The sequence below is a fragment of the Pecten maximus genome, chromosome 8, assembly GCF_902652985.1.
Source record: "Pecten maximus chromosome 8, xPecMax1.1, whole genome shotgun sequence".
Classification (NCBI taxonomy): domain Eukaryota; kingdom Metazoa; phylum Mollusca; class Bivalvia; order Pectinida; family Pectinidae; genus Pecten; species Pecten maximus.
In genome coordinates this window covers 40460660-40475068 of record NC_047022.1, presented here as the reverse complement: position 1 = coordinate 40475068, position 14409 = coordinate 40460660, and the positions used below count along the sequence as shown (strand labels likewise).

Below are 14409 nucleotides of genomic sequence, written 5' to 3'. Positions count from 1 at the left end.
TTTGATGGTATGTACAGGTTGGCCCTAGTTGACCCCCAGGGGCTGATGGGCGGGGCCAAAAAGGGTCAAATTGACTAAAATTTCAAAAATCTTCTTCTCTACTCTCAGATATGGTAGAATCAAATTAAATACTCTACATAGATGGAAGGATCTTAAGATCCTTTACGTATACCAAAATTGTGAATTTCATGACCCTAGGGTCTCATGTTTGCCCCTGGGGAGGGGGTAAACTTTACTATAGTTTATATAGGGAAATCACATTTTTGACTATTATTTGTTGAATTTTTATTGGAATTCATTCTAACTTCGTTAACATAATCAGCTTGGGATGACAGTTTGATGGTATGTACATGTTTGCCCTGACTGACCCCCAGGGGCTGATGGGCGGGGCCAAAAAGTGTCAAATTAACAGAAATTTTAAAAATCTTCTTCTTACAGCCCAAATAAGATAGAATTAAATACTCTTCACAGATCGAAGGGTCTAAGGTGCTTTACCATAATTGTGAATTTCCTAGCCCTGGGGTCTTGCGTTTGCCCCATGGGAGGGGATAAACTTTACTATAGTTATAGGGAAATCACATTTTTGACTATCATTTGTTTTATTTGTTTTGAAATTCATTCTTTCATTCAAATTTACTGAAATATTTCAAAAATCAGGTGACCGTTAAGGCCCATGGGCCTCTTGTTTTTTAACAGATTCATTGTGCACCCAGTCACTATCTGACAGGACATGGTTTTGTGGGCCAAGACTTCAAGTTGAAATCCCTCTAAAAACTCCATGGCTTAGTAGATTGATTGTTTTCATGATATGTATATATATTTGGACATCCTCACAACCATGTAGCTATGGTTAAAGTTCCTCCTAAATATATAGATACCATGGAACTTCCCGCTCTACCATACCACATTAAATTATTATAATTAATCAGTTGATAAAATAAATAACATGATACCAAGCTACGTTACAAACAAAATGAACAGAAATCCAAGTTCCATTATTACATTCTCAGAATGATCTGTACTCAGAGCCTAGCGTTGTGGTTGTTATCAATTAATAAAACCTTATCAGATAGGATAATACAATGCATACACCTATGTGATAATAATCTGGACGGTGAAAGGTATATGTCATTATAATTAAGGGGGCATGTAGTAGTGAGTTATCGTCAGGGGAGACAACTGATACTATGTAGTGGTACTAGTAGTATGAATGTGTACTTGTAATTATCTCATAGGTCTTAACATTGGGCAGTTGTATGAACCTAGTAGCAGATATACAGTAGAGGTGAGTTTTGTGCGAGACCTATGTGTAATTACAGTGTGTTCACCAGACTTACTGTAGGACATGACTAGTTGTGATCATCACAGGTCAACAAAGTGAAGACAACCACCTAGTTTCCAGCTACATACGTTATTATAATACGCCCTGTACCCACCAGCTACATACGTTATTATAATACGCCCTGTACCCACCAGCTACATACGTTATTATAATACACCCTGTACCCACCAGCTACATACGTTATTATAATACACCCTGTACCCATAGTGTGACAGCTATATATAATACACCCTGTACCCACCAGCTACATACGTTATTATAATACGCCCTGTACCCACCAGCTACATACGTTATTATAATACACCCTGTACCCACCAGCTACATACGTTATTATAATACACCCTGTACCCATAGTGTGACAGCTATATATAATACACCCTGTACCCACCAGCTACATGTACGTTATTATAATACACCCTGTACCCACCAGCTAAATGTACGTTATTATAATACGCCCTGTACCCACCAGCTACATACGTTATTATAATACACCCTGTACCCACCAGCTACATACGTTATTATAATACACCCTGTACCCACCAGCTACATACGTTATTATAATACACCCTGTACCCACCAGCTACATACGTTATTATAATACACCCTGTACCCACCAGCTACATACGTTATTATAATACACCCTGTACCCACCAGCTACATACGTTATTATAATACACCCTGTACCCACCAGCTACATATGTTATTATAATACACCCTGTACCCACCAGCTACATACGTTATTATAATACACCCTGTACCCACCAGCTACATGTACGTTATTATAATACACCCTGTACCCACCAGCTACATACGTCATTATAATACACCCTGTACCCATAGTGTGACAGCTATATATAATACACCCTGTACCCACCAGCTACATACGTTATTATAATACGCCCTGTACCCACCAGCTACATACGTTATTATAATACACCCTGTACCCACCAGCTACATACGTTATTATAATACACCCTGTACCCATAGTGTGACAGCTATATATAATACACCCTGTACCCACCAGCTACATGTACGTTATTATAATACACCCTGTACCCACCAGCTACATGTACGTTATTATAATACGCCCTGTACCCACCAGCTACATACGTTATTATAATACACCCTGTACCCACCAGCTACATACGTTATTATAATACACCCTGTACCCACCAGCTACATACGTTATTATAATACACCCTGTACCCACCAGCTACATACGTTATTATAATACACCCTGTACCCACCAGCTACATGTACGTTATTATAATACACCCTGTACCCACCAGCTACATACGTTATTATAATACACCCTGTACCCACCAGCTACATACGTTATTATAATACACCCTGTACCCACCAGCTACATGTACGTTATTATAATACACCCTGTACCCACCAGCTACATACGTTATTATAATACGCCCTGTACCCACCAGCTACATACGTTATTATAATACACCCTGTACCCACCAGCTACATACGTTATTATAATACACCCTGTACCCACCAGCTACATACGTTATTATAATACACCCTGTACCCACCAGCTACATACGTTATTATAATACACCCTGTACCCACCAGCTACATACGTTATTATAATACACCCTGTACCCACCAGCTACATGTACGTTATTATAATACACCCTGTACCCACCAGCTACATACGTTATTATAATACACCCTGTACCCACCAGCTACATACGTTATTATAATACACCCTGTACCCATATCACGACAGCTATGACATGTACCCAGTATCATTGTACTACAGCTATATTATAATACAAACTGTACCCATAGTGTGACAGCTATGACATGTACCCATGCCAGTATTATTGTACTACAGCTATATTATAATAACCCTGTACCCATATCACGACAGCTATGACATGTACCCAGTATCATTGTACTACAGCTATATTATAATACACCCTGTACCCATAGTGTGACAGCTATGACATGTACCCAGTATCATTGTACTACAGCTATATTATAATACACCCTGTACCCATAGTGTGACAGCTATGACATGTACCCAGTATCATTGTACTACAGCTATATTATAATACACCCTGTACCCATAGCGTGACAGCTATGACATGTACCCAGTATTATTGTACTACAGCTATATTATAATACACCCTGTACCCATAGCATGACAGCTATGACATGTACCCATGCCAGTATCATTGTACTACAGCTATATTATAATAACCCTGTACCCATATCACGACAGCTATGACATGTACCCATGCCAGTATCATTGTACTACAGCTATATTATAATAACCCTGTACCCATATCACGACAGCTATGACATGTACCCATGCCAGTATCATTGTACTACAGCTATATTATAATACACCCTGTACCCATATCACGACAGCTATGACATCTACCCAGTATCATTGTACTACAGCTATATTATAATATTAATACACCCTGTACCCATAGCACGACAGCTATGACATGTACCCAGTATTATTGTACTACAGCTATATTATAATACACCCTGTACCCATAGCGCAAAAGCTATGACATGTACCCAGTATCATTGTAATAACTAAAACTAAACTGACCAATCCCCATAGTTGAAATCCAAGGAGTATGTTCTCAGTATTTCAATAAGACATCTTGTATGCAGAGATCCAAGGTAACTCCCAGCTTCATTTATAACTACAGTTGTTCTCAGAATGACACCAGAGTGACCTTTATGTAATATGTTCCCAGATCGAGCAATGCAAGTAGCTATATAGGTAATGCCTTTCTTTCCACTTCCAAGTGTGTATGATAACACAAGTAGAATTTATAATCAGAACCCCAGAGGTATAAAATGTGATTACAATTTTAAGAGAGAGAAAATTCAACTTTGTGAGTGTTGCTAATATTCCCTCACAGTTTCATACATGTACTTAGTCCAATAGAATCTTTAAAGGTCAAGTCAAGGTCAAGTTGTCTCTACTTGTTTCCCCGTTGGTAACAGGAGTCTATCAGAGCTTCCTAGTATGAGCACTCCTGATTTTAAATCAAGTACATTTAAGTGAAAATAGTTTGAACTTGTTTTCAAATGAATGCCTAGACTGTTTAGATTTGGAGCCTGTGTGTGTGTGTGTGCCTGGTTTGTGTTTCATAGCTTAAGAGATATGCCAACTTCTGGGGAGCTTGAAGACCTTAACTGTTTAGATAATAGCTCATATTTTAGGAAAACTTTGATAATCATTACATTTCCCAGGCAGCCCTATAGACCAAGCAGTCTGGTTCCAGAAATAGCTTGTTACGAGCATCTTCTGGGTCAGCATTTACACCGGCGTAGGGAGCATTAATCTGTATTGAGAGTTTAATCTTTGTCATTATAGCTAAGGTCTGCCAAATGTATCTCACATACACAGGTCATTCAGCCTCAGGGAAAATAGAAACACACTTTCATACAACAACTCTGATGTAAAAGAAACACACTTTCATACAACAACTCCGATGTAAATCAAACACGCTTTAATACAACAACTCTGATGTAAAAGAAACACACTTTCATACAACAACTCTGATGTAAAAGAAACACTTTCATACAACAACTCTGATGTAAAAGAAACACACTTTCATACAACAACTCTGATGTAAAAGAAACACACTTTCATACAACAACTCTGATGTAAAAGAAACACACTTTCATACAACAACTCTGATGTAAATCAAACACGCTTTAATACAACAACTCTGATGTAAAAGAAACACACTTTCATACAACAACTCTGATGTAAAAGAAACACACTTTCATACAACAACTTTGATGTAAAAGAAACACTTTCATACAACAACTCTGATGTAAAAGAAACACTTTCATACAACAACTCTGATGTAAAAGAAACACACTTTCATACAACAACTCTGATGTAAAAGAAACACACTTTCATACAACAACTCTGATGTAAAAGAAACACACTTTCATACAACAACTCTGATGTAAATCAAACACGCTTTAATACAACAACTCTGATGTAAAAGAAACACACTTTCATACAACAACTCTGATGTAAAAGAAACACACTTTCATACAACAACTTTGATGTAAAAGAAACACTTTCATACAACAACTCTGATGTAAAAGAAACACACTTTCATACAACAACTCTGATGTAAAAGAAACACACTTTCATACAACAACTCTGATGTAAAAGAAACACACTTTCATACAACAACTCTGATGTAAAAGAAACACACTTTCATACAACAACTCTGATGTAAAAGAAACACACTTTCATACAACAACTCTGATGTAAAAGAAACACACTTTCATACAACAACTCTGATGTAAATCAAACACGCTTTAATACAACAACTCTGATGTAAAAGAAACACACTTTCATACAACAACTCTGATGTAAAAGAAACACACTTTCATACAACAACTTTGATGTAAAAGAAACACTTTCATACAACAACTCTGATGTAAAAGAAACACACTTTCATACAACTCTGATGTAAAAGAAACACACTTTCATACAACAACTCTGATGTAAAAGAAACACACTTTCATACAACAACTCTGATGTAAAAGAAACACACTTTCATACAACAACTCTGATGTAAAAGAAACACACTTTCATACAACAACTCTGATGTAAATCAAACACGCTTTAATACAACAACTCTGATGTAAAAGAAACACACTTTCATACAACAACTCTGATGTAAAAGAAACACACTTTCATACAACAACTTTGATGTAAAAGAAACACTTTCATACAACAACTCTGATGTAAAAGAAACACTTTCATACAACAACTCTGATGTAAAAGAAACACTTTTATATAACAACTCTGATGTAAAAGAAACACACTTTCATACAACAACTCCGATGTAAAAGAAACACTTTCATACAACAACTCTGATGTAAAAGAAACACTTTTATATAACAACTCTGATGTAAAAGAAACACACTTTCATACAACAACTCTGATGTAAAAGAAACACTATCATACAACAACTCCGATGTAAAAGAAACACTTTCATACAACAACTCTGATGTAAAAGAAACATACTTTCATACAACAACTCTGATGTAAATCAAACACGCTTTAATACGACAACTCTGATGTAAAAGAAACACTTTCATACAACAACTCTGATGTAAAAGAAACACTTTCATACAACAACTCCGATGTAAAAGAAACACACTTTCATACAACAACTCTGATGTAAAAGAAACACTTTTATATAACAACTCTGATGTAAAAGAAACACACTTTCATACAACAACTCCGATGTAAAAGAAACACTTTCATACAACAACTCTGATGTAAAAGAAACATACTTTCATACAACAACTCTGATGTAAATCAAACACGCTTTAATACGACAACTCTGATGTAAAAGAAACACTTTCATACAACAACTCTGATGTAAAAGAAACACTTTCATACAACAACTCTGATGTAAAAGAAACACACTTTCATACAACAACTCTGATGTAAAAGAAACACACTTTCATACAACAACTCTGATGTAAAAGAAACACACTTTCATACAACATCTCTGATGTAAAAGAAACACACTTTCATACAACAACTCCGATGTAAAAGAAACACTTTCATACAACAACTCCGATGTAAAAGAAACACTTTCATACAACAACTCTGATGTAAAAGAAACACTTTCATACAACAACTCCGATGTAAAAGAAACACACTTTCATACAACAACTCTGATGTAAAGAAACACACTTTCATACAACAACTCCGATGTAAAAGAAACATACTTTCATACAACAACTCCGATGTAAAAGAAACACACTTTCATACAACAACTCTGATGTAAAAGAAACACTTTCATGCAACAACTCCGATGTAAAAGAAACACACTTTCATACAACAACTCTGATGTAAAGAAACACACTTTCATACAACAACTCCGATGTAAAAGAAACATACTTTCATACAACAACTCCGATGTAAAAGAAACACACTTTCATACAACAACTCTGATGTAAAAGAAACACACTTTCATACAACAACTTTGATGTAAAAGAAACACACTTTCATACAACAACTCCGATGTAAAAGAAACACACTTTCATACAACAACTCTGATGTAAAAGAAACACACTTTCATACAACAACTCCGATGTAAAAGAAACACACTTTCATACAACAACTCTGATGTAAAAGAAACACTTTTTCATACAACAACTCTGATGTAAATCTAATGGAAAACAAACATGGATACACACCACTTCCAGTTATTCTGATGTCTGCATAAGAAGTTCATGTTTATCAGGGATATCTGTTTGATGTGTGTGTTAATGACTTCCTGTTTATCAGGGATATCTGTGTGATGTGTGTGTCAATGACTTCCTGTTTATCAGGGATATCTGTGTGATGTGTGTGTTAATGACTTCCTGTTTATCAGGGATATCTGTGTGATGTGTACATGTGTGTCAATGACTTCCTGTTTATCAGGGATATCTGTGTGATGTGTGTGTGTTAATGACTTCCTGTTTATCAGGGATATCTGTGTGATGTGTGTGTTAATGACTTCCTGTTTATCAGGGATATCTGTTTGATGTGTGTGTTAATGACTTCCTGTTGATCAGGGATATCTGTGTGATGTCTGAATGTGAATGACTTCCTGTTTATTAGGGATATCTGTTTGATGTGTGTGTTAATGACTTCCTGTTGATCAGGGATATCTGTACGATGTGTGTGTTAATGACTTCTTGTTTATCAGGGATATCTGTTTGATATCTGAATGTGAATGACTTCCTGTTTATCAGGGATATCTGTTTGATGTGTGTGTCAATGACTTCCTGTTTATCAGGGATATCTGTTTGATGTGTGTGTTAATGACTTCCTGTTTATAAGTGATATCTGTGTGATGTGTGTTAATGACTTCCTGTTTATCAGGGATATCTGTGTGATGTGTGTGTTAATGACTTCCTGTTTATCAGGGATATCTGTTTTATGTGTGTGTTAATGACTTCCTGTTTATCAGGGATATCTGTTTGATGTGTGTGTTAATGACTTCCTGTTTATCAGGGATATCTGTTTGATGTGTGTGTTGATGACTTCCTGTTTATCAGGGATATCTGTTTGATGTGTGTGTTAATGACTTCCTGTTTATAAGTGATATCTGTTTGATGTGTGTGTTAATGACTTCCTGTTTATAAGTGATATCTGTTTGATGTGTGTGTTAATGACTTCCTGTTTATCAGGGATATCTGTTTGATGTGTGTGTTAATGACTTCCTGTTTATAAGTGATATCTGTGTGATGTGTGTGTTAATGACTTCCTGTTTATCAGGGATATCTGTGTGATGTGTGTGTGTTAATGACTTCCTGTTTATCAGGGATATCTGTTTGATGTGTGTGTTAATGACTTCCTGTTTATCAGGGATATCTGTGTGATGTGTGTGTGTTAATGACTTCCTGTTTATCAGGGATATCTGTTTGACGTGTGTGTTAATGACTTCCTGTTTATCAGGGATATCTGTTTGATGTGTGTGTGTTAATGACTTCCTGTTTATCAGGGATATCTGTGTGATGTGTGTGTCAATGACTTCCTGTTTATCAGGGATATCTGTTTGATGTCTGAATGTGAATGACTTCCTGTTTATCAGGGATATCTGTTTGATGTGTGTGTTAATGACTTCCTGTTTATCAGGGATATATGTTTGATGTCTGTATGTGAATGACTTCCTGTTTATCAGGGATATCTGGATAATGAGCATGTTAATTACTTTTTCATTTGTTTATTATCTTTTTTTTTTTTTTTGTATATTTGCTAATGTAATATGATAATAATTTGAGTCTGTTTTGGGAATAACATAAGCATATATTTAAAATTGATGTATTTATTGAAATTCAAAATCAAATGACCTTAAATTAAACTCAATAAACTGATATCATGAAAAAAAATCTGCATTTTAAAGTATTATTTTGGAAATATAGATTTTCTTGGGTGATAGACCTTTAGTATCCAGAGGAACCAGGCAGAAAGAAAAAGCCAAAAATTCATGAAAAATGCAGAGACAGTATTGATTGTAAGGAGTGATTTTCGTGTGGAAGCTATATAACCTCATTTATTTGACTGGGAGATCAGCTGTACAAACCTTGAGAACCAGAATACTTTGACGGGTTTCAATAATTCCACGGACCATTTGTGAATTGTGAGATAATGGAGATACAATGATGAGCTATTATGATCACTGTCAGGTTTAAATAGTATCAGCGGATTATGACTAACTTGTATCGATGAGAATGCAGGGTTCTATAAATGGTTTACAGCTTGTAGACACTTAGACTATGTATGACAAGTGCTAGAGAGTACATATATATATATAGCCATATTGCCTACATTTTTATTTATTACATAGAATATACAAAAGTCTTGTAGGTTTATGTTACTTGTTATAATTAAACCATGTGCAGTAGAACCATTTATACAGTGAAGAAGTTTGGATTCCATTTCCTTTTCTACATTTTATGGTGTAAAAATGTCTGGAATCAATACATTTATTGATTTTGTATTAGCTCCCTTTTAGGTTGAAATGATACCACTTCTGATCACCTATAGCTACAATTAGTCTGATTTGACTTTGTCTTTTGTGACTTTGTCTGAATTTCAATCACTCATTCTACATACATATCCCCATAGCCTCATCACTTAATGTCTGGTTATTGTCTATTTCTGCTGTACATGTACATCTAGGTGTAAATCAGGTCACTGACTGTGCTGTATATAGTGAAGCTGATATTTATAAGAAATCTGTATAAACCTGTCCACTCTAGTCTTTCAAGTCCAGCTTTAAATCCTTCTGTATGTTGTCAGGTTATAACCTCCACTCTGGTCTCTCCAGTCCAGATTTTAAGTCAGTCTGTGTGGTGTCAGGTTATAACCTCCACTCCAGTCTCTCCAGTCCAGATTTTAAGTCAGTCTGTATGGTGTCAGGTTATAACCTCCACTCCAGTCTCTCCAGTCCAGATTTTAAGTCAGTCTGTGTGGTGTCAGGTTATAACCTCCACTCTGATCTCTCCAGTCCAGATTTTAAGTCAGTGTGTATGGTGTCAGGTTATAACCTCCACTCTGATCTCTCCTGTCCAGATTTTAAGTCAGTCTGTATATGTTGTCAGGTTATAACCTCCACTCCAGTCTCTCCAGTCCAGATGTGTCCTAGGCTCGGTTATAACCGGAACAAGGACGTTAAGCCCCATCAATCAATCAATCAATCTCCAATCCAGATTTAAATCAGTCTGTATGTGGGCAGGTTATAACCTCCATTCCAGTCCCTCCAGTCCAGATTTTAAGTCAGTCTGTGTGGTGTCAGGTTATAACCTCCACTCTGGTCTCTCCATTCCAGATTTTAAGTCAGTCTGTATGTGGGCAGGTTATAACCTCCACTCTGATCTCTCCAGTCCAGATTTTAAACAAGTCTGTATGGTGTCAGGTTGTAACATCCACTCAGTCTCTCCAGTCCAGATATTAAGTCAGTCTGTATGTGGGCAGGTTATAATTATAACCTCCACTCTGGTCTCTCCAGTCAGTCTGTATGTTTTCAGGTTATAACCTCCACTTTGATCTCTCCAGTCCAGATTTTAAGTCAGTCTGTATGGTGTCAGGTTATAACGTTAACCTCCACTCTGATCTCTCCAGTCCAGATTTTAAACAAGTCTGTATGTTGTCAGGTTATAACCTCCACTCCAGTCTCTCCAGTCCAGATTTTAAGTCAGTCTGTATGTTGTCAGGTTATAACACTGGGGAATACAAAAATGGCATTTTCCTCGCCCGAAAGGCATTTATTAACATTTTCTTGAAAAATTATCTTCGGGGCAAGGTTTATGCCATCAAGTTCGGAAGAATCGCTTTTTATTCAGGAAAATGACATTGTCCTTAAAAAATGCCTCCTGTCCGAGTAAATTGCCATTTTGGTCCGAGGAAATTGCCATTTTCCCGTCACGCCCGAGTGCTGCCAGGATTTACCTGTGCAGCGGCGAGACGGCTAGCTGGCAGCATACGGCCGACCAGCTCGTTATCGACACACGTGTACGATTGACAACGCGGCCGACCACCACTGCATGTCGCGTAATCGGGCTTTACATGGAATGAAATCCTAAAATAAAAAAAAAAGCTGTAACAACCATGCTATTAATAAACGTATCCGATATTTGCCTTACCTTTCTTATTTTAAATGGCACGGTTCGGTTCACGGTATTTTTTATCTCGCATCACGGTACGCTCATGATTCGGGCCGTCTCCGATTTTCTGCGCGGTAATTTGTATCGCCCATTTAAGTTTGATTTATATAGAAACTTTTCTGGATCCGTGTTCAAAACAGGCGGTTTAAATTCATTTTAAATCGTTTCAGAATCAAAATTGTCGAGGCGAAGTGTTCCCGATCTACTGTCAGGAATCCTGTATTTTGATTGGCTGATGACGACTCACAGATCTAGGTTATTTCCTAACCTGAATAATGTTTCTCGCTGCTGCATTAAAGGCGTATTTTTGCTACAGATCGTACGGCGTACACCAATCATGCTTATCCTGCGTAAATCCCGGAGCTCTCCACACTTTCAAGACCCCGACAGGATAAACTAATGGGGCACGCTGTACCGTCATATCGTATCGCGAGACAAGTATCTACCTATCGTATCGTGAGGGAAGCGTATCGTTGCAGCACTAGTTACAACCACATGATATTAATAAACATATCTAATATTTGCCTTTTCATGCCCGATTTGTAAATGGCTAGGACCTACTCATTATAGTTTTCCGTAGTTTATTGTGCACTGTTGAGACCGAATCAAAGTCTGAAATTGAAATCTCTACAGTACAGTGACACTCACGAAAACAAAAGGTAGCTTTTTTTTTAAGATGTTCGTTCTTTTCTCTACTGTATGTATTGCGCCGTGTCCCATATTATTATTTTTTTTTACTGCAGAACATGGGTGAAAATACGTACGCCGTGTACGGTTCGTATTTGCAGAGACATAGATATATGTCTCTGGTATTTGTTGGGACTAAATAAAATTCCGAAGTTCCGAACAACAAAGATATATAAATGCAGACGTGAAGATTTGTCCTTAATGTGCATGCCAATGTCCCTATATGTAATAGTGCGTTCACATCGGAATAACATAGATCTATATCATGCTTGTTTATTCCAAGGAGGCCTCCACATTGTTTTCCCACAGCTATTTATCGGAAATGTATACATGTATGTTTTTCTCTGTATATATAATCTTGTGAAAGAGAGAATTGAAATAAAGATTTAATGTCAGCCAGTGATTCCCGTGTTCGTTTTTAAGAGGTTTGTCGCCCGGCCATAAGATGAATGCGATTTTGTTTGGTGCGTTAATGAAAAAGCCCCTCAGCGTAAGCTGGATACAGGACATCATTTTGAACGTTATTTCCTGTAATTTATTGTACTTAAAACGTATACATATGTATAAATGTTTGAAACTCAAATAAAAAATATGGTGCATGTATTGTATTTTACACGAAAATGTTCATCTACGAGACGGGTTGTGTTTTAAATGTGTACTCAAGTAGACAATCGTTAACTCTTTGAAGGGATAGGGACAAGGTCTATTAATGTGACAAACATAACCGTGACGTAAAATGGCACAGAATATTTGACGTAAAATGGCACAGAATATTGCATTTTCAAGGTGTCTTTTCCATCGATTGACGTTATGGGTCATGGTATGCTTTAATTCACATAAAGACAAGTTTCATATCGTGTAAAAATCAATACTGGTGTTTTTTTTTTCAATATCCACGCCATTTCACGTCACGGTAATATTATGTTAGCCATGATAATAGGCATGGACCCTGTTTACGTTATTTCTTGTAATTTTCTGATTATTACTGTTACTTGAATTACATTGTATTGTTTTTGCTCATTGTTTTGGATTCCAATACTCGTAATATTGAAAATATCAGGTTCGTTAGTTTTTGCGTTCTATTTCTTACTCAGAATAACTTGCACTTGAAATGTCTCCTTGTCTTGCTGTAGCGTAACTTAACATTTTTGGGCACGGATGAAGGGCACAACATGTTGTACAATGATTAATCATTATATCTCTGTATTGAATTTCAGTGAAATGATACCTTTGCCTTACAAGAGAAGTTCTGCCATGGGCAGTGATCCCATGGGCAGTGATCTCTCCACAAGCCATGACACTGCAACCACCAAGAGAACGTCGTCCTTCGACGCAGATATCTCAGAATCTCTCTCATACACGACGATACGTCCTGCTACGGCCGTAACTGCTATCTAAGTGGATTCTTGACTCATCTTTGAACATAAAACTACCCGTCAATTGGCGTTGTGTGTGTCGGATATTCCTACAACACCACACTTATCGTGCTTGTCTGTTGATTACTTTAATGCTGAGATAGAAAATTTCCACTTACATGAAAAAAAGTCAAAATCATAACTTAACCTATTTACCCCGTATCATTCACGGTAAAATGTAAATGAACTGCAGCGACGACAACAGGCATATATGGATGGGTAGTGTAAAATTCATATTTAATGTATCAATTTTACTTTATTTCATATGGTATTGATTGTTTAGTCCAGATTATCGGTGGCCTAGGTCAGGATAAGCGGGAAATGACCAACCCGCTTTATATATTTTTCTTATCTTACTATATATATATCATCGTTTACACACAATTGGATATGGCAAAAGATTTTTACCAACTTATAAAATCCCTTTCCCTAAAATTCATATTACAAAGATAGTGAAAGCGACACATTATATTTATGATTACAAAGAAAGCAAAGAAAGTGGTAGGAAGAAAGACATATCTAGAAATATAAGATTAAGATGAAGATACTACATAAGGTTATATCATAAAACAATGTTCTAAACGATCTACACAATATTTATCTTTAAATACAATTAAAAACTTGTACATGTCGTATTCTTACACATCCAATACATTATAAACGTCAATAATCCATTGTCCACTAAAACACATACCATAGTTCCTTCATCGGATCAAATGCATGAGCCAATAATTACAGTACAATAGACCGAAGATAATCCGGACACTGTTGGTC

At 36.5% G+C, this 14409-nt stretch overlaps 1 protein-coding gene across 1 annotated transcript in view; it reads left to right on the top strand.

The window, feature by feature from the left end:
* LOC117333512 overlaps positions 1–14409 on the top strand; it is a 57604-nt gene that overhangs the window by 7523 nt on the left and 35672 nt on the right. The gene's annotated exons all lie outside the window — the stretch shown is intronic.